Raw genomic sequence first — 22,886 nt, 5'->3', positions numbered from 1 at the left:
CTCTGTAGACAGCCCAGGCTCTACAAACTTCAATATACACACAGTGGCCAAACCTGCACCACGAAACAAAACAAAGTTTTACAGCCAATAAACGCCAAGAAGGATTTGGGGGTGGGGTTGGTCGCGTTCATGAAAGCACGGAAGGGAGGGGGAGGAGTTAGCTACGCTCCGTTTGTTTGAAAACAGTTCAAATATCAACAACAAGTGACGTCGAACATATTCGCTTAGAGAGCCTTTAATAGTCTTCAGGGGGTTATCATAAAGACTGTTGGTATTTTATCATAGTTTTTAGCTGTGTTATAGCCTGCTGAGAGAGCTGATGAGGTTGTCAACATTTTACACCACTTAAAGGGGACATACCATGAACATTTGACTTTTTCCATGTTTAAGTTCTATAATTGTGTCCCCAGTGCTTTTATCAACCTAGAAAATGTGAATAAGATCAACCCAGTAACTTTGTTTTGGTAAAACATTCTCCACAAACTGTGTGAAAAAATAGGTTATTGAAATTTGGCTCCGCTGGTGATGTCAGGGCATTCACACTGGGCAAAAGCGTTAACGCTTGACGGAAGGCTTGTCTGAGGCGTGGCCAACAGCCAATCACAGCGGCCGCAGCACGTGCTCCGGTCTACCATAAACGTAATTGGCTGTCTCTGCCTAGGTTATTTGCATATGGCAATCTGATTGGCTGATGCTCGCGTTGCCGCTTGTAGGGATGTGCATTTATGTAATTTTTTCATTTCGATTAATCCATAGGTCTGAAGGAGTACTCGATTAACTGGGGTCGTGGCAATCAAAGGAGCGGGGCGTACACGTCATGGTGAAAATGAAAAACACTCAAATAAAACTTAATTTCGAAGAAACTATGACAGACAATGAACACATACTAGATTCTTCATTTATTAAATGTTTTTAACAGAAACCTCTAACAGGAAAAGCTGCGTGATGAAGTGAAGCTAAAGGGTTAATAAACACAAACCGAAGTGCTTTCTATATGACGCACTCTGCATAATATTACAACGTGCATCTATCTGCATAAAATGCAAGACTTCAACTAAGTTTTCACTAAGTTATCTAAAAAAATAAAGAAAGTTTAACTCGCTTTGTGGATGTGCATCATAAACAGCGCACTTTTAAACACGTCCAGTCAAAGCTCAAGCTTCATAACATTAAGCAGCTTTTTTGTCTTTTGCTATCATTTTAGCATTTAGCTGTGTCGTGTCGTCCTCTTACCTCAGTCAAGATGTAATGTTAATGCTCGTATGGCTCTCTGGTATCTCTTGACATTTGATGTTTAAATATGAGATGATAACTCATTGAACTTTTGACGGCGCTGTACATTTGGCACCTGACTGACTGTATTTACGAAAATCACGGCATCCTTTTAAACCATAGTGCCTCAGTGATGTGAGTTGTGGCCGGCTTCAGGGGATCGGCGGGCTGGCGGGCTGCCGAGCATTGTGCTGATCGGCGGGTTGCTGCGGTCGCGCGGAATTATCTGTTTGATTTTGAATCACGCATGGTAATCTTACTGATGTCATACGTCGGCCGGCGTAGTTTGACACGACGTCAAACATGCATCTCCAGACCAGTCTTTACTACCACATGCGCTTGTAACGCTAACCAGACATCCAAATGCCGCCATATCCACAATAAATAAATAAATAAACCCACATGATCATAATTTTTGTGATCGATCATCGATGCCACGTTCGAGTACTCGAGCAATCGAGTACTCGTGCCCATCCCTAGCCGCTTGAAAAGTTGAGAAATGTTTAACTTCTGCCGTGAGCAACAGCAGTAACGCGGCGCCAACGGATCCGCAATTCAGTTCGCCAACGCATGACGTCACCCATTAAAAGTAAATGGGAAGCGTCAGCGCTTACGCCCCGTATGAATGCGCCGTTAATCTGCACTATCCAACCACGCCACTGCCATTTAGTACAGAGATCAGCTCATTTGCATGTTAGAGGACACACCCCAAATGGCACATTTTTGCACACACATACAAAGTGACAATTTTAACTTGCTATAATAAATTATTTATATGAAATTTTGAGCTTAAACTTCAAACATGTACTCTGGGGACACCAAAGATTTATTTGACATCTTAAAAGTCTTGTGAAATGTCCCCTTTAAGGAATCTAGATCAAGGTTTGACCATAAGCAGATTTTACATGTAAGCACATTAAACACTGACAACATGTTCCGGACTGTTGTTCTACATTTTTCACATGTATGTGTTTCAGATATCACATTTACATGCATGTAAATGTGGTACAAATTTTGGATTGAAGACTTATTCACATGTACAATTATAACATAACTCAAAAAAATTAGATGCTCAGATGAAAAATCCGCTAAACACCACCTCATTCAAAAATGAGATGGATAATGATATTAACCGAATGCTCTCGTTGGGTATTATATGATCATCAAATACTTTTGCTTCTAATCCGCTTAATCCCAGCCTCGCTGACAGAATCCATTAAGAGTCTGACAAAAAAATGCTCATTTACAAGAAAACATGTGGGATGCACTTAGAGGGTTTTACATCTCAGCTCTTTATATATGCAACCGTAACAAAAATAGTTTCAAATTTAAGAGAATAGCAAGAGTCCATCTCAACTATAACAATAAGAAAACAGTGGAATGATATCGCTGTTATCACTTCCTTTTTTTCCAGCTGATTAAAGATTAACAGGCAATTACATTCGAATGGATTTTGAAGGGCCTGCTCATACAAAATGTAAAACTGCAACACGTAGGCCCTACCCTTGAATAAACATAACGTTGTTGTTCGTTGGTGTGGACGGTAATATACTTTATGCTGCGGTCATACTAGACTTTCAGACTGCGAAATGAGCACTAACCGGATATGAGACATGCTAAAGTGTTTTTTTCACCCCATAAATGAAGACATGCTTCCACTTGTATTGTGTTGCTTTTGTTATTATTGTACATTTTTTGTATTGTGCAATACTTTTGCAGTTTTACCTCCACCTGAAAAGATCACATGTTGGTCACGTCTTCACGTGATTCAAATTCTTAGGTCAGATGTCACCAAACTTGAACTTTGGAATTAGTTTACGTTTCTGTTCTGCCGCATTCACCTGCGTATAAATGAAAGTCAATTGACCTTAAAATTTAGTCTTTTTATCTTTATAGTCTTCATTCTTGGACCACCTGCTTTTATTCCTATTCCTAAGAATTTATGAAATTCTGCCTGGCCAATGAAATTAAAGGATGGGAATTATTTTTTTAAGCCAGTGTGGCTTTCTTGCACTTGTCTGGGCCATGTCTAAAGCTTTTGCCTAGATTGATTCAGGCTGTCATTCAAGGTTTGAAAGCTTCTCTCAGGATATGTTTGGCTTGTTTTTCTCGCTTCACAACTCAGAGCAAATCAAATCACTTTACGCCCACATCCTCCCTGATCTGTGGGAGAGAGGCGTGCTGCAGCTGTGTGGGATCCACTGGCTGCGAAGGGAGTGAGCAAGACTGAAAGAAAAAAGGAAGAGAGAGAGACGGATAGAGAATGTGATAAGGTTCCCTCGCAAACAGGATCAGAGGACGATGCTTTTTGTTTCTCGCATGGACTAAAATAAAGCCGCATTTATTCACGTCGTCTGAGAGCTCTGTAGCACCATGTCATTAGCGTTCGGAGAGCGTTTGGTAAGTAATTGTGTGCCGTGACTATAAGTTTGGACAGTGGTAGTTAGCTTGAAGTATTGATCATTGAAAGTGAGAATGGGTTAAGGATCGGACAGTAGATGTAGTGGTACAGTGACAGGTGGGCTTTAAGGCTTTTCAGCTTTATTTGACTGTCTAAGATGTTACTGTTTAATTGGTGTCTGGTTTTGATGGTTGTGGGCACTGGGTGGCTTGAACCAAAGAAGTTCAAGCCAAAATCATATAACTATAGGATACAAAATCATAAAACTATTATAGGATCATATGCATAAGATATGTTTTGACACTCACATACTATGAGTTTGTTTCTGACCATGTTTGTTGGGCCTGCATGTACACTGTTGCAATATAAGATCTGTTCTGGGTTAATTTATTTTGGGTTTATGGTGCATAAGAGGAACAAAGCATCTCTGAAACCCTGACTGTGCAAAAGAAAAGACCTACGGCACTAACATCCAAGTGCTGTTAAATTATAAGTTATAATTTTAAAGTCACCATAAAACGGAAGTAGTGATTGCCATCTTTTCTGCATTGTGATGTATATCCGAGTGAAACGTCTACTGAGATAAAGAAGAAATGTTGGGCAGGACTTGATTTTGTCCATTGAAAACTGATTGGATTGTTGGGCCATGTTGCTAATTGCTGCAATATCAAAAAGTCTTTGATAGCCCCTCCCTCGCACCGTTCCTTGTGACAGGAAGTGATTAACAATTATGAGGGCACATTAATTTCAAAAATTAATAATGAAGTGCACAGATGGTTCATTTATAAAAAGCACCACAATATTCCATAAAAAAATTTCTATTTCATGGTGACTTTAAAATCTGATCTGACTTCAGCAGATATTGTGACACCTGTTGAAGAAAGGGGTTTTATGTATTAAGCCTAATACAGTTGCAGATTTTTGGGGGGGATTTATAGTGGGTTTCTACATGGTTTTCAGTCCCATGTTCTATCTGTCTGCACACCAGATGTACAGTGTCTGTCTCGGATCAGACAGCGGTTGCAAGAGAAGGACATAAATGACAAGGACACACATCCCACCTGGTTCCTGTTAAGGCTGTGTGTTTAATGCAAGAGCAGAACTGGATGTGTGTAACAAGGTCACGTCAAGAGATAATATCCTGCCCTTTAAAGGAATAGTTCAACCAACAATGACAATCCTGTCATTATTTACTCCCTTATGATGTTTCTAACCCATCTGCTGTTGCTATTTCAGTGGAAATAGTTTTTTTCGACCACTGTCTCGAATTTCCCATTTTCGGTGGACGGGTAAACGGCTCGACCAATGAGAACTGAGCATTATGTGATGTTCTCGGAGATGCTGCTGTTACACAGAATGCAGTCTGTGACGTGGCAGGATGCACAAAACGTCACTCGCTTGACGTTGTGTCGATGACGTGACACTAGGGTTCCCTGTGTAAAGCGCCACAGAAACTGGCTTTAAGAACTTTAGCCTTGCAAGCCTGCTCAGGTTAATTGCCTTCCAATGCACAAGAGATGTTGGTCATACCCAAGGGGATGGAAAGTGAACTTCTACAGAAGTATAGCACAGTGCTAGCCAGCCGCTGGGAAAACTTTGGAAAAGATAAGCCAAGGCCACAACCTGCCGAAGGGAGTTAAGAGTGGAAAAGTCCGTAATAAACTGAACGAGATCACCAAAGAGCAGAAGCTACCGATGGGAGCTTAGCTTAACTCATGGGTGAAGGTGGAAAGATCGCATAGGGGAAGACTCACGGTTTACTAAAGAGGAAACCCATGAAGGAAATGAAAACAGGACCACTAAAGAGGGGTCAGAAAAATAAGTTTCAAAACCGGCTGGTAACCAGGCTCAGAACCTGGGAAATGGCTCCTCTTTTAGCCAGACCCAAAAAATAAACTAGCCCTGCGTTCAGTTCGGTTTTTATGACCTTCCCTCGCTAACTTCCCTCAGTCTCGTTCACTCGGATGTACGTCATTGCTTACATTGTACGAGTGCCCACTACTGCTGAAACACTTGAAGTAGGTTCAAATGGATCGCCTTAAGCCTTTGATCACATGGAAAGTGGAGACCGCCCCCTCCATCATTTGAACTGCAAAGCGCGAGTTGCTGAAGTAACGTCACAATCGTGTTGCATTGTGGGATATGGAGCTGTCTGAAGTGTACATATGAAGTAGACTTGCTCCCTCGTTCAAAATTGAGGGAGCGAGGGTCTGTTCATACAACTTCCCTTGTCCACTTGACGAAGTGGAACGCACTTCAAAATGGCGACAGGGATTCCCCAAGGGGAAGTGTTTAGGGAAGTTTGCGAGTGCGTGTCTAAATCTGGAGTGGAACACACCCTAGGAAAGGGAGTTCACTCGTATAGGGAACTCCTCACTAGAAAATGGTGGCTAAAAAGGGGCATTACCTAGGCCCTGCATAAACGAACATGTTAAGTGCGCGATGCTGACACCACTCGGTACGAAACTGCTTCAACCCTTAGGTTGTAGAACCCCATAAGGGTGTAGCCCAGCCTGCACATAACCTAGTGCAAGCCAGCCAGTTACGTTTAAGCAAGAGCGGAGCATGTGTTGCGTCCACTTCTGCTGATCTCCTAAAATTCAAGAGCTGAACAGAGCAAAGAACTCCATGTGCGGTTCAAGTAAAGCAAGAAGTGCGTGCTGGACACAGCAACAACAGGGCTGGATTACGTCAAAAGACGGGACCTAGAGGCTCGCTACCTGGTCCCAAAGGGGAGTGTTATCCCAACAACATAACGTAATGCATTTATATATTCATAAGTACCAATGCCTAATCAAATTCAAAATGATAAATGTCTTTAGATTTATGTCATAAAAATCTGACTTTTTCCATTTTGTAAGTGCTATAATTGGGCCCCCAGTAACTTTTTGTATCGGTAAACCATTCTGTGCAAGCATTAGTCTGCACTATCCAACCATGGCACTGCCATTTAGTGCAGAGAGAGAGAAAATAATTGACAGTACAATTAAGTTTCAATTAGTGTTTTGCATATCAATGTTTGCATTTCATCAGCTCATTTGCTTTTAAAATGACACACCCAAAAATGAGTGATAAGGATGAGCCTTGTTTATCATTGAAACTGGCACTTTATGCTATGTGCAGCTTGTAATAATAGGGTGGAGATGATGTCAGTGTGGTTTGGCTGCATACTGTAATTTAAATGCTCAACCACAGTTTTCCAAACAGCATGATTATTTTCAGGAGATAAGCAGAAAAGTGTTATGTGTCTTAATTTAGGTTTTTAAAATGTATTGCAATAAATAAACTCCCACTGTTTTATTCTGAACACACCACCTGTTCCTGACTCAGCTCTGATTCCTGCCTTCGCTGTCATAGTGTAATGTCTGATTCATGGGAAATCCCAGAGTGTTGGTTTAACCCATTTTAACACACGCCCTCTCTGTAAATGATTGGATTGAGCAAGAGCCACATTGAAGCACTAAGTGGCAATTATGCCTGATAACAAATACAGAATTTGATACTCATGGTTCAAGCAGGGAGTTGAACGATCTGAATTGAACTATATATTTGATCTCTCTTCTCATTTTCCTGGCTTGATTATTCACAAGCAGATTGTGACTGTTTACCGCAAGTTGCCTCTTGCTCGCTTGCATGTCATAACTTGTCTTTTTGACAGTGGAAACACCTTACATCTTTCTTTAGCACCGAGTTTTACTTCCTCTAAAGGAGCCCAGAAGGAAACTTTTGCAGACGGGAAAATGATTGCTTAATTGAGACCATTTCTTTTCTGTCCTCAGAGCATTTGAAAGTAAAACTCCTGTGTGCTTTCATTAGGGATAATGGGTACCTTCTTTGTAGCTCTCCTGTATCACAGTCATTGTTAGATGCTTGAGAGTGGTATACTTTTGTGCTTGCTTATTATAGCTGCATATTAATTGTATATTGGGTCAGCAGTCTTGGCTCCCTTGATATTTTAGGTGTGATAAGAAAAACACTTTCTAAAATGTATAAAGCCCAATTTATACGCGTCGAGTGTACGGTGTACCCTACACCATTCCTTGATGTGTATCAATTCTATGTGGCCTGCAAGCGGTGTGATTGGTCTGCTTAAACCTAGGGTTGCCGCGGTGACGTAATTTTCCCACCGGTTAATCGGCACGTCACAAACTCTGTGATCCCGGTATCACCGAGTGGGAGGGGCTTATAAATGCGCATGCAGACGTGCACATTTTACTTTCACTTTTGAATTATGCAACTGTTTAAATGCAGCGCTTGCGTAAGCTGCGTTAAATCGCCTATGAATTTGCGTGCAATGTGAGTGCAACAGCTGGTTTACTTAAGTGGTTGAGTCAATGTGCGCAGGTAATTGTCACAGAACCCTCCAGTCCCAAGCAGAGCAAACGGCTACTTCTCCATAAAAGCGCTGCTTGAATGATGGGTTTAATATTTTTCTTGATGAAAAACACAACAACAAAACGATCTCGCTTATATTAAACATCATATATGTATATTATAACAAAAACGAGCAAAGCACGCGGCTTCTGTCATCATCTGGTCAGTCAGCTCGCCTTGCAAACTCTGACAGAAATAAATGAAATCTGACACCTGCGGGTGCTCTGTGACATGACGCGCGTTCAGCCCCGCTGAATTCACAACAGACACATTCAGTTGTAAGTGTTTGGTCTCTCTAACGAAACTAAATGATATAATTACACGAAAATATCAAAACGACGGTGAAAGACGGTGTCGCGGTGGGCAAGTGATATAACCGGTGAGAGGCTGAAGCACCGGTTATCACCGTTTCACCGACTATCGCGGCAAGCCTACTTAAACCCCTCCATCAGGTCAAAAATGTATATATTATAAAGATATGTCGCATTTCCATGTACGCTTTTCCGCTTGCAATATTGAAAACAAAGATGGACCAAGTTGAGGAGCGATATTTAAAGGAATAGTCTACCCTTTTGCCATATTAAACTATGTTATTACCTCAACTTAGACGAATTAATACATATCTATCTTTTTTCAATGCGTGCACTGTACAGCGCGTTGTGAATGTTTTAGTATTTAGCCTAGCCCCATTCATTCCTATGGTACCAAACAGGAAAGTCACCAAACACTTCAGTGTTTTCCCTATTTAAAGACTGTTACATGAGGAGTTATACCAGTAAGTATGGTGCCACAAAATAAAACTTTTTTGTACCATAGGAATGAATGGGGCTAGGCTAAATGCTAACACATTCACAACGCGCTGTACAGTGCACACATTGAAAAAAGATAGATATGTATTAATTCGTCTAAGTTGAGGTAATAACAGTTTAATATGGCAAATGGGTAGACTATTCCTTTAACTCTTTCGGCTCAAACTAGAGTCACTATCTATTTGTCGCCATCACTGCTTGTGCATCTCCAACAATACACATGCTGCATCTACTTCGGCTGTTGCCTTGACAGGGGCGTTACAGTATCCATGTTTCCCTCACCATGATTTTATGTGCATTTTGAAGTATTGCATTAAAAACGCCAATTTTCGATTAAAAATCTCTTATTTCACAATTAAGTTTCTACGCTCACTTGAGGTGGTTTTTGACATGCAAAAAAAGGGTAAAAATCAATAAAGGGAGATGAAAACATATTTGCTGAATAAATTCTGAAGTAGCGAACACTAAACCCTTAGGACGGACCGTCTTGCTGTTTCCGCTGACGTTTTCTTTATCATATATGGGGCTGAATATCATCTTAATGCCCTTTCTGCTAGTGCCTGTATCAAAAATGCGGCATTCCTTCTTCTTTGCACAGCATTTAGTTTGGCAATTACAAGCTGCACTGTTAATAAATTTATAACTTGCCCCATCGTGACTAATTTCAGTCCTGTCTCCATTTTCCAAGCTTGTTTACTGTTGGTTACTAGGTTACCAATACCACTGCCATTCACTGGAACAGTTTAATGGGAACCAAATTCACATTTCTTTGTTTTCTTTTTAGTGAATTTAAATATCTGCATGTTGATGCAGACAACAATGCAGAAGTATAATTAAAAATGGCATAGGGAAAAGGCAGATATCTAAAATTTTGTGCTAAAATAAAAATTAAACAACATGTTTCTGAACAACAATTTTACTGCCATTGACGGTAATGTTTGCTTCTAAAGCTGAAATTGGACTAAGTAAAAATGTTTTGAGGTTGTTTTGCCTACTGTGCAAGTGCATATAGAGCCACTTCCCCACAGATTCCTCATTCTTTTTTTTTTAATTGATGATTGGTTCTTTTACTGGAAGGCGGGACTTTAGCTGCCAGAGCGACCATATTGAGTGTTGCATTGTAGGATTTTACCGATATTGCTAGTAGTGGGCTTTCATGACAATAGTTGGCGATACTTGTTATTATTATAATTATCATCATAGTTTTACATTAACATGCGCATTTGCATGCTTTTCCTCGCATGAGAAGGTTTGTGGGCTTTACTTTACGCAAGATAGCTTGTAATGCACACTGATTCCTTCTTGCATGCACGTGGACTCAATGCGCACGTCTTGGATTCAATGTGCACGTCTTGGACTCTTGCTCAGACCTAACGCACGCGGCATGGACTCCTAGCACCTGAACTTGTAATACACGTGACTCTGACATTTCCTTGCACTAGAGAGGTTTTTAGGCACGCAAAGGGTTAAAACCAGCGAGTTTGTTGTTCCCACTCCCTGGTACGCAGGAATTTTTAGAGCGATTGGACATAATGACGAAGATGGATTATTGGCATCAGTTTTAAGAAGGTTGACAGTGTTGCCCTTGCTTCGTTTTTGTCCACCAATCAAGTGAACAAATAAGTAAAAATGAACAAATAAATAAATGAGTAAGCTACTGCCCCTCCCCCCGATACTATCGTGTATCCGCAATCTCACAGGCTGACGATGGGACGATCTCAAAATGGGGCATATTGCCCAACACTATTGCATTGTCTTCTATGCATAGTAATGGGAAAGCTCAATCTTGTTGTTATATCAAGTATATTTGGTCTGGCAAAGGTCCAATGCAGAAGTATAATTCAGGCTTAACAGTGTGAGATGTGTTTGTTTAGCAGTCAGTTTTTGTTGAACGTGCAAGAGGATTTCTCTGACAAATACAATTTAATAAGAGAGTGGAAAAATGGTGCTATGGTGAGTTTTTAGATCAAAGCTCACAGTCTGCTAGCAGTGCAACTGACCCATTGTTTTTCTCATGTAATATATTCTTTTTATTGAAACGTTCAACGAAATCCACTTGGCTCCACCAGATTGCCCCCTCAGGTTGATCAGGCTCGACACTTCTGAAAGACACAAGCTTTTTACTCTTTATGCAGTCTGTTTCTGCTGCTGAGATTGGTGTTTTTATTCAAATAATGATTCGAACACCTCCACCCACTAAGCAAATAATGTTTTCGTTGTGTTGGATGTGGATGCTTTGCAATAATTAAAGAAGGATTTGTGTCTTTGTGTGGTGGCTCTAAAGTTCAGCAGTCCCGAACTGCCTTAACATTTGACTCGGTCTCGCTGCAGCATCCTCATTATTATTTAATATTTGCTCTGATATCAAAAGGGATGATGGGCCACGCAGGGAAACGAAGCCCATCAGCTTCTGCATTAGTAAAGAGACGACGCAAACGCACCTTCATCTCGCATAGCCTTTTTAAATGCTAACACTTTGTTTCATCAAAAAACAGCAAATACGAAAGCCGTGCGGCACCAATGCTAAAAAGCTTTCATCTTGATTTCGCGATCACTTCCTAACATCCATTAATTGCTTTTTAGTGGCTTTAAAGCTTGTGGTTGTAAAGTAGCAGCTCTTCAATCAGAGCCCAGGTGGTTGAAAGACTCCTTCATGAAGTATGGTGTCTTCCAAATCTTGATCCTCCGTTGAATCCTCACGGATGGAGTGGTGGCGATCCTGTTGGGATCTGAAGGATTGGATGTGTCACGTGTGTGGCATCACAGTCTCATGCTGAAGCTGAAAGCCTGTAAAGCCATCTGCATTTCCAATATGTCTGTAGTCATTACACATTTCAGAGCTGTTTTATTTGTCATGCAAACTGTTAATGCTGGCACTTAAGGGATGGATCTGATCCATGCCAACTGTGGTGTCTAGTTGTTGGTTACTAAGAGAATGTTTTTGTATTGAAACTAATTCTGCTGTGATGGGGATAAACAGAATGTTAATATAGAAATGTATCTCCTTTATTATTTATACTGTATGGTTAATTGAGTCCAGTCATGTTTCCTCTTAGCGTCATGTTTTCTTTTTTTATTTAAACATTGTGTAACTTTTAGAAGGCAGGGTTTCCCGCAGAAAATTTGTTTTCAGTAAAGTGATAGGGTTGTGCAGGTGGGCGGGCCAGGGGCGTGGCAATCAAAGGGGCGGGGCGTATGTGTCATGATAAAAATATTTTTATTTAAAACACTTAAATAAAACTCAATTTTGAAGAAAATTTTGACAGAAAATGAACACATACATACTAGATTATTAATGAATTAAATGTTTTATAAACAGGCTAGTTATCCTTCAGACAGTGACGGACCATGTCTTTCTCTCATTTCGGCCATGTGGCGTTTGGTGGAATTTTTTTTTTGGACGACTTAGTTAAGGTGGTAGGGTATCCCAGCTTAGGTGGGCCGCCCGAACTGAAAAGTGCTGCGGGGAAACCCTGGAAGGATCTCTTGACAGAAGTGTCAGTTAAATGAATAAGTAAGTGCAATATAATATACATAACTATATTATCAGTGGTGTATAAAAACCTTACATAATGAACTCAGTGTTTCCGCTATATACATTCAACCGTGGCGGCCCGCCACGCCTAAAACATCCCCACCACACCTATGGTTGTGAATAGAAGGGATACAGCAAACAAAATCTCGCCGGATGAGCACTGTTTTATCCTAATCCTTCACCCAAACCCAACTCTAAACACAAAATTTCACAGGATTGTAGGAAGTATTTGTATCTCATTTAGCCAGAGCCGTTGTTTTCATCCTAAAAATCCTCCAAATCTAATACTAAACTTTTCGGCATTTTCTGTATCCCTTCTAGACAAAACCCACGGCGGCAGCTCGCAAAATAAATAAAGCTACCGAAATGTCCGCCCTGTGTTTTTAATTATTTTAAATAAGCACAAGGTTTTCTCTTTATTGTAAGTACACAAATAAAAAATACACAATTTACAGTTTCGAATGTTATTTTACTTTTATCTGTATGGCAATAAATTAATTAAAGGTAATTTAAGTTGCAAGGTCATCACGCGTATGCTTTTCACAGGCGCATATACACGGATGCAGCGCGGGGCTGCGAGAAATGACATGATTAAACTTTCGATTTAACATATTACGAGGTTTTTAGACATTCATTTGGAATCACTGTACTCATATTATCAACTTATCTGGACATTAGTTATTCAGAATATAGGCTATAAGCGCAGCGCGCTGCTGACCGCTCAGCTGTCAGTCAATCTTCTGTGCTTTAGATCGACCCTCACAAAGTTTCACATTAAATGATAAGATGTTTGTCCAAAAACAAAAGGCTAAACACTGAATACTACTTAAATGGGACTGCAAGACATTAATAGTCGAATCTGTTTGTAACTTACATTATTCCCGTGGAAGAGAAGGACGTTGGTAATAAAAACTTGAGGCAAACGGTGAGACTGTTTCATCTGTTTTCAGACGAAACAACAGGGTCGGGCTACCCGCGGGTGAAACTCCTAATATTTGATGTAACAGGTGTAATAATATTAACGTGTTATATGCGTTGTAGATCCAGGTCGGGACTCGATAGGCGAGAGTAAACTGCGGGTCTAATATCCAAGACCAAAATTCGACTGGATTCCGATAGGTAACAGTTTTTAAATGGCACCGTGCTTTGTGTTTAAGATCTGTCTGCGAAGAGCATTAAAGGTTTCTATTTAACTGCGCGATTTGCGGTGTGACCGGGTCGGGGTCTTTATGTCAAACAGGCCGGTCGTGGAATAAAATTGCTGCTGATGTCGGATGGCTAAGTGGTCGGGTGTTCTGTCAATCACAGCGGTGCGGATTATCAAATAGGACTGTGCGTGACTTTGCAACCGCTCTGTAACGCTAAACACGAGCACGAACTTGCACACTACATTAAAACTACAATGAAAGATCCGTATGAAGCTATAAAACTTACGTATTTTTTAAGAAAATACAGTTTAGATCAAACATAGAAAAGCAATATTCTATATATATATAAAAGAAAAGTAAATTGACAGCATGAAAATGATAAAAAATACATGTTAGTTTACTGTAGCCTACTTTTTACATTAAAAAAAAAATGTACATTTTATAATCATCATGGGCGCCCCCTGCCGCCACAGCTGGACAAAATCCTAGAGGAAACACTGGAACTGTATTGTTGATGGTTTTTTTTTATAAACATTTTGTCAAGGTACAACTTTGAAAGAAATATTACGCCAGGGTGATTTATACACTTTCAGGAAATAATTGTAAATAAGCTGTCACCATGTACCCTTTAACCCTTTTAAACGCCATTCAGCGCTTTTTTATGATTTTCACAAAAGTTTAATGCCTTCCAGAATATGTTCTTCTTTAAATATTTAAACATACAATATATCAAATGAAAGAACTAGAAATGTCACGATTCTCCGAATTCTCAATTCGATTACTTTGTTTCGATTTTTTTTTTTACTTTTTTGAAAGAACAGGTTGCTATGCCATTTTTAGACTAGACTTTTATGAAATATAACCCGGAACTTGAACCCGGAGATGCCCTGCCATGTTAGTCATGCTGCATGAACATCTGTCAGTACTTTGCACCTTAAAAATGCACTTTTATTACCGTCATACGAGATTCTGAGACTATACCCCAATAAGTCATGTTTAAATAGTGTTTTCATAACTCTTAAGCAAATAAAATAAGTTATGAAACGACCGGTCTGGCTGTAGCTAACCAAGTTAGAGGAGGTTGACTCCCAGCAATAAAGTTTCTGCTTTGCAAGCAGACCGGACATGACATGGGGGCGTGGCAGCATCAACGATTTCATTTTTTTAATTCGAAGTTCGAGGTTGTGACTTAATTTCAATTGATTTTGGTTTAACATCAAAATCGTGACACCCTTAGAAAGAACAGACCCTATGCTTTTAAACAAAAAACTGTTTCATCCTACCTTTTATTTTTTATCACCTCTCAAATATGGGTAGGTTTCTTCAAAAATACCACATTTTATACAAAGGGTATAGTTCTGGGTTTTATAAGTTGGATAAGAGTGCCATCTGGTGGATAATAGCGGAAATATGGATTGCCAGAAAAACTCGTCAATTAAGAGAAAACGCTTCCCTGCCAATGACGAGTTAAATTGTCAATGGTGGGAAAAGAGTTAAAAAGGTCTTACTATATGAACCATTTACTAGCTACATATATGTATCTGTAAGGCACTACTATGCACTCTCTTTAGGTACAAATGTGTAGCTTTTATACCTTTTTTTCTGAGAGTGTACTGTTTAGGCTTGTTGCGATAGTCGGTGAAACTGTGATTACCGGTGCTTCAGCCTCTCACCGGTTAGATCACTTGCCCACCGCGACACCGTCTTTCACCGTCGTTTTGATATTTTCTTGTAATTAAATCATTTAGTTTCGTTAGAGAGAGCAAACACTTACAACTGTATGTGTCTGCTGTCTGAATCCAGCGGAGCTGAACGCGCGTCATCACAGAGCAGCGGCTGCGGGTGTCAGATTTCATTAATTCCTCAGACTGCGGCAAGCAGACGATGGCAGAAGCCGCGTGCTTACTCGTTTTTGTTATAAGATGCATATATGATGTTTAATGTAGGCGAGATCGTTTTGTTGTTGTGTTTTTCATTAAGAATAATAATAAACCCATCATTCAAGCAGCGCTTTATGGAGGAATAGCCGGTTGCTCTGCTTGGGACTGGCGGGTTTCTCTCAGAAGTACCTGCGCACATTGACTCAAGCACTTAAACCAGCTGTTGCACTCACATTTACACGCAAATTCATACGCGATTTAACGCAGCGTACGCAAGCGCTGGATTTAAACAACAGTTGCATCTAATTCAAAAGTGAAAGTAAAATGCGCACTTCTGACCATTTATAAGCCCCTCCCACCCGGTGAAACCGGTAACACCGGGTTTGTCACGTGCTGATTAACCGGTGGGAAAATTCTGTCACCGCAACAACCCTAGTACTGTTTTTGCCATGCTACCCATAAGTAGCTAACTAGAAAAAAATATGAGCTTTGTCAAACATGGCTCAACATGGGAAAGCTCCCAAAAGCACATACATTCATTATTAAGCATTATTTAGCAATTTTATACTTTTTAGTATAAAAAAATAAACACATGAATTGCTTAATAAGCTCAAAGTATGAATAGTTTCAATAGTAGTAACGTCTCTTACAAACATTTCATTTCCATCCAGAAGACACATGTTAACCCACTGGAGTCATTTGGATTATTTAATGATGTATCTAAGTGCTTTTGGATGTTGGCCATTTTGACCCCTTATGAGTAGTTTGGATGGGAGCGTTTTAGTATAAAATTATTAGTGTACAGCTTAAGAAACAATGTCACATACATCAGGGATGGCATGATGATAATGACATCCCTAAATTATGAGAGAATTTTAATTTCCTTTCCAGCTGAATAAAACATTTCAGCACATTGAAAAGACTGCATGGCAGCCTTGTTTTCATTTGTGAAAAATTAAATATGTCTTTCTCCCCGACCCCGTGCAGAGTATCCCATAAATCAAACAGTGTGTGTTGTAAAGCATTGCATATTGTGATGGAGGCTCGATTTTCAGCCCAAAACACTGTTAATAGCATTTTCTTTCTACATCAGTTTGCTTGATGACGTGTGTTTTATAAAGAATATTTATGCCATGATTACTGTGACCAATCATCATTGTAATTTTTTAAATGTCAACTTGTTCCTACCTAACAGATCCTTTCTCCCATTTTCTGGCCAGTTTAATGCACAAGTGAAGTTCACCTGCGGGGTGGCTCGTAACCTTTTCCCAGAGTCTGTGAACATGTGCTGTGAAATGTTACAGTATGCTGATAGGAGGCTGTGAGAGTGAAGCTGAAAAGCTTGGGGACCATGAAGTTGGCATTTAAAAAGTCATGATAGCACAAAATGCTCTGACGGCAGGAGACCGTGACCGTTCCTGAATAACATCAGTGTGGAAATTCAGGCTGTGGCTCTTTGATGTTTCTTAAGAATAAAATAGATCTGGACTCACAATGCCAGGGTCATTGAAATGAAGGAAGGATATGTAGGATGGCTGCAAACAAATTTTTATTTGTGTCATAAATGGAAAACAGACAATGCAAAATACCTTCCTTGCCCGACCAAGGAAGTGCACCCTCTTGTGTAAATGGTGGGTGCTTTTCATCTCTAAAGAGTATGCACTGACGTCATGTGAACAAAAGTATGTTTTCAAACAGTCGGTCTGTGGCTCATCTGTGTAAATAGCACAAACCGAGGCTGATGCACTTATCTGAAGAGCATCTAAATGTGCTTCTTTAGAGATGAGCTGGAGTCCATTCTACATGATTTGATGCAGCTCCTCTGTGTCTGGAAACTCTTGCCTGATTGAGACAAAATGTGGGACATTTTAAGATCTCTTCATTTCTTGGGAGCTGTTACATATAATCTGTTCTCCTGCTCAGATCTGGCGCTTTAAGCCAAATTATCAGCGGCCTCGTTCTTATCCTCCAGTTTCTTTTCAGATTGGCTGAAAGTCGGCTAAGTGTGCATTCCTGTCTAATGGACATCTGAAAAGGGAGTTGTCACATTTCATCTATGGTGGTCACCATTTGTGTGTGTCCTACAGTACGCAAATGTTCGCCATTGTCTTTATCTTTCATTAAAAGTGCCTTGGCATATTTGCCTACTGTATCATGAGAAATTCTCCTTTGTGTGCGTTTTATTTATTTCCATCCAAACGCAAATTAAACAAACAAATCTCAAATGTTGATCGATTTCCATTTGATGTGTTTTTGAACACTCTTAGAAAGAAAGGTATAAAAACTTTTACTGTATGGTACCCTTTAAAAAAGGTTTTAATATGTACCATTAAAGGGGTACTCTAACCTCAAGCAATTCAGGATACACATCATCTTTCAGACAAGCACATTTGGAGTTATTTTTGTAAATGTCTTTGCTCTTCCAAGCTATATAATGGTAGGAAACAGGGATCAGGGAACAACTTCTGATATTTAAACCCTAAAACAGTGCATATATCCTTCACAGAACTAATCCACATGGCTCCAATAGGTTAATAATGGTTAGTAATCTGTGCTATTTTGTGAGAAAAATCTTAAACTTAATAAACTGTAATAACTAGCTTCCGGTAACAACGCCAACTCGGACTCATGCGAGAGTTTAAGCATAGTGGGTGCTCATTGCCATGGGTATGTTGCGCAGTGACTATGCAACCAAAATTATTTGGCTAAAAACTCATTCTTTGGTGTTCGGCTGTACAAGTGAAAAGGTAGAATAAATGTTACCAAACAATGCAGTCTTCTATGGCACGATCAAATAGTCCCCAGCGCAGAGTGAGAGATGCGCAAATGTAGCAAATAGGTTGGTAAAAGCATTTTAAAGTGTCAGAGAAAGACGCGAAAACATAGAGCAATACCAGTTTCATTTATTATTTTAAAATCAAGATATCCTGAACACCATGCATCGTATGAGAAAGACACGGCGGCAGCGATCTTTGGTATTTGTCTGGTAAATGCACAAGCACAGAGAACAAGAGACTTTAGCTCTTCATCTCATGTCATAGAACGACAAAGAGCGTCGGCAGTATGTAATAAAAACTTCATAGAACCAGTAAAGTCCTACAATGAAAAACACTCTTATATTAACCCATTCCCCACCAGCATTTTTATGATTTTTCACAAAAGTTTAATGCCTTCCAAAAAAAGATCTTCTTTAAATAAATAAACTATATCAAATGAAAAACAGACCCTCTGCTTTAAAACATAAAAAAAATAATTCTACCTTCATTTTTTCTCTTTTTATTACCTCTCAAATATGGGTTGCTTTCTTCAAAAATAAATTTTTTTGTTAAAATAATTGCATTTTTTTTTTTTAAGGACTTTTGATAGAGATCAGATTCTCAAAACATTCGTAGGTTAAACTGATAATACCGGAAATATGGTTTGCTGAAAAAACTTGTCATTGGCAGGGAAGCATTTTCTTTTAATTGACGAGTTAACTTGTCAATGACGGGAAAGAGTTAAAAAAAAAAACGTTTATTAACAATAAGCTTTTTGTTAGACCGCTTTGTTGAGCGTTTTTCCTTTGTCATCTGTTAATCTTGTCGCCGTCTCTGTTTTTTTTGCTCATGCTTGACCGTGCATGTAGGCACGCATCCTCTGTAATAAATAGCTTATTTGCATTTTGCGCGAGAAAAAAAGATCGGATTAATATCCATTTAGCACAGGACTTATTTATGTGGTTGAATGTAAATGAAACGGTTTTAACAAGTCTAGCTTTCTGATCAGAGAAGTGACCAGATTTAAAAGAACCTATAATGATTGCTGGAATATTAACATTTTTTATTGTTAAATAATGTGAAATAAAATAGCAAAAAGAACATTCTGAAAATGTAACTTGTGCAATGGTGAGAAAATTGGCAAAATAATTAGAATTTAAAAATAAACATTATTCTGTTGTTCAATATTCAGCTCAGTTTTTAATTTTATTCAACTTTTTATACAATAATTTTACTTTTGGTGCATCTCTAGCAGTGACTCTCCTGTATCGCGTCCAAAATGGCATTGGTATCGAAAGCTAGTTATTATTTACCTAGCTTCCTCTTCTATACGTTGCTTTAGTAATACGTGCAATTATAATATTGAGTCATAGCCGCAGCAAATTTAACTGCTCATGCTATCATGTATTCTGTTGTGCTATCTGTCGTTTTCTGTGCTTTTCACTGCTTCTATTTATGTAAAGCTGCTTTGAAACAATTGACTTTTGTGAAAAGCGCTATATAAATAAAATTGAATTGAATTGAATTGAATAAGTTCTAAGGTTTTAAATATGGATATTTTTAACATTGCATCAATTACCCACAGAAGACCTTTATTAACCCCTTGGAGGTGTGTGGATTACTTCTGTGAAGGATTGATGCACGTTTTTCGGCTTCAAAGTGGTACCCTGATCCCTGTTTTCTCTCTTTATAAGCTTGGAAAAGCAAGGGCATATACTAAGGGTGTTTTCAGTGGTGATTACTAATGGTGTTACCTTAATTTCTAAAATATTCAGCACCATAAAACCAACTCTCATTTTTGCTTATTCTGAGAAGCCTGATGACCATATTCATCTTGAATAGATTTCATTGTTTAATTCAGGTGTTTGGTCATTTGTATAATGTGTTATGATTACTCTCAATGGCTGCAGAATTGTAAAAGTAGACTCACATCATCCACTGGGCTTTCTTTGTCCATTATATATGTCTTTGTCCATTATATTTGTCCAGAGCTGCACTGTGTTGTTATGTGATCAGAGCATCATTTTGATAGCAAGAACAAACATTTTTCTCCATACTGAGTGACACTCATTACTGGTTTATTGACTGTGCTCATGTTACAACTGACTTATGAGTTAGTTTGGTTACACAGATTAAAGCCTGAGAGATTGAAAACCTTTCTGTTATAGTTGTCGCATGAAGTTTTTAAGATGGGGTCTGTGGATGAGTGCAAGTTTGTAATGATGCTGCAAGTTTCTGGTTTGGTTGAGTACCTGATCTTGCGCTCAAGTATGATTTAGGGCCCTTACTGAACCATTAAAGTTTTGGTCTCAAGGGTCTCATCTTTTATCCAGTTCCACCCTGTACGGAAGAGGCTCTATTGACTGGACATTTTGCTTAAAGTGGCCTTATGCATTTCTGAAGACTGAACGAATGCACTTTCAAGCCAGGACTGATGGAGGAAGCAAAGCAATTATAAGCAAGAAGTATTTAAGCCATCCCTGTTATTGCATACAGTACATTGGCACACCCCGCAGTCAACATTACTTGCCGGTTTTGTTGATTGACTTCCGTGCTTGAGACTGGCTTATTGTGTCTACCCTTGAAAGCCACAGACAAAGTAATAAAGGCCATATTTGTTCATGTAATGCTATAGCTTGGAGTCATCTAGCAGACTTGTGTAATACTTTGGCTCTAAGAGGGACAGACACTTCCATGATAAACAGTGCATTTTTGGTATTTTATCATCCTGCATGACTTGCAATCACAGCATTAAGATTGATAAATCAGACAGATTATTTTGCAGAGAGGCTGTACATGGTGTTTTCCGGGAATAAGGACCTGTAGTGCAACGCAGGCAGCTTTTTTTAAATGAGGGCAAATGAAGGGCTGGTGAACTTAGTCGTAATGCGCTCTTTTGACATTTTGCTGTTAACGGTAAAGCGACCGCCTTTTGTAGCATTTTGTCTTTATATTCTTCCCTGAAGTCCACTTTTTATAGTCAAGTATTACTTAAATGTGCAATGTGGGACTTTTAGAAGGATTTCTTGACAGAAATGCAGTATGATATACATAATTATATTAGCAGTGGTGTATAGAGACTTTATTTAATGAACTGTATTATTTTTTTATTACCTGAATGGGACGTTTTCATCTACATATACCTTATATGGAAGTCGCCGTCATGTTTCTACAGTAGCTCTAAACGGTAAGCTGTTCAAAAGACTGTGTTTCGTCCCTATGTTGTTTCAGTCAACAAAATGTTTGTCCTGTGGCAGCTACCGTAGCTTCTCATTGCATTTCGAAATTGAGGTTGGTCGCAATTCGCAAGCTCACTGCTAGATGCTGCTAAAAAACACGTACTGTACCTTCAAGTATTTGTGTCATACAGGGTGTTTTTACCTTTAAGACATATGCTGATTGTTTTGTTATAATCAGCCACCCACACCAATGCTAGTGATATAAAAGGCAAGCTAAATAAGGCTAACCAAATAATTATATCTATTAGTTAACTTTTAATATATGTGAAAAGTTTTATCCACCTATGTTCTTACCTCAACTTAGATGAATTAATACATACCTAGCATTTAGCCTAGCCCCATTCATTCCTTAGGATCCAAACAGGGATGAATTGGAGACACAAAATCAAATGTGGCTTTTTTTAGGCGGATAAAAAATGAGAACTATATTGTATGGCAGAAGAGCACTTAGTTTGCAGCACTTTGGAAAAAAGATGAGCACTTAGTTAATCATGCAACTTCTCCTGAAACAGTCTTTAAATAGGGAAAACATATAAGTGTTTGGTGGCTTCTAAATTCATTCCTGTTTGGATCCAAAGGAATGAATGGGGCTAAGCTAAATGCTAATACATTTACAATGCGTTTTACAAAGATTAAGTGCACGCATTGATAAAAGATAGTTAAGTATTAATTCATCTAAGCTGAGGTAAAGACATAACAAAATATTGAAAAACGGTGGTGTTTTCCTTAAAATTCATTCCTGTTTGGATCCAAAGGAATGAATGGGGCTAGGCTAAATGCTAACACATTCACAACGCGTCGTACAAAGATTTAGGCCCAATCCCATTTCACTGTCTTACCCCTTCCCCTTACCCCTACCCCTTAGTTTTGCACGTTCACGAGAGCGAAAGGGCTATCCCGATTGGTTCTTACTCTCACGTGAACATGCAAAACTAAGGGGTAGGGGTAAGGGGAAGGGGTAAGACAGAGAAATGGGATTGGGCCTAAGTGTACGCATTGAAAAAAAGATGGGTATGTATTAGTTTGTCAAAGTCGAGGTAAGAACATAATAAAATATTTAAAAACGGTGGTGTTTTCCTTTAAAGTAACCTGTGATTTTATGTATCGAACACAGATGGCGACAGAGAGGCAAATGCTTAGGATTGCAACTACAGTGCACACGCAATTACCTACACTATTATTGAAAAGTAAATTAAAATGTAGTTGTAATGCATTTATTTACAAAATTGTCAGTTTTGCTGTTCCGTGAAATGCAATGTTAAAATTGTGCTTGTCTTTGGGCCTTGTAGTTCACATAATATGTGATATAGTTTGCGTGATCTTTAAAGGACATTTTAAGTGCGGTTTTGGCACACTACTTGATCTCCAAGCTTAAATCTAGAGTCAACACAACAAAGGAGTTAACCGACCTTGCTCATGGTCATCATCTCAAAAGTTTTGCTTGGCTAAAAAAATTATCTTTGTTGACCAGT

The 22,886-nt window shown here is 39.1% G+C and overlaps 1 protein-coding gene across 2 annotated transcripts in view; it reads left to right on the top strand.

Annotated features, from left to right (window-relative positions):
* Nucleotides 1-22,886, top strand: part of pkig (protein kinase (cAMP-dependent, catalytic) inhibitor gamma) — a 37,783-nt gene that overhangs the window by 2,252 nt on the left and 12,645 nt on the right. The window contains exon 1 of one of the 2 annotated variants that reach the window (XM_065285757.2): nucleotides 3,481-3,672. The exons of the other annotated variant lie outside the window; for it this stretch is intronic. The gene's annotated coding sequence lies outside the window, so the exon portion shown is untranslated. Of the gene's footprint in view, nucleotides 1-3,480; nucleotides 3,673-22,886 lie in introns of those variants that run through there. 2 annotated transcript variants of the gene reach the window in all.

Source organism: Paramisgurnus dabryanus, chromosome 21, assembly GCF_030506205.2.
Source record: "Paramisgurnus dabryanus chromosome 21, PD_genome_1.1, whole genome shotgun sequence".
NCBI classification, from domain to species: Eukaryota; Metazoa; Chordata; class Actinopteri; order Cypriniformes; family Cobitidae; genus Paramisgurnus; species Paramisgurnus dabryanus.
The sequence above is the reverse complement of the archived record's forward strand: the minus strand, read 5'-3'. Positions and strand labels throughout refer to the sequence as shown.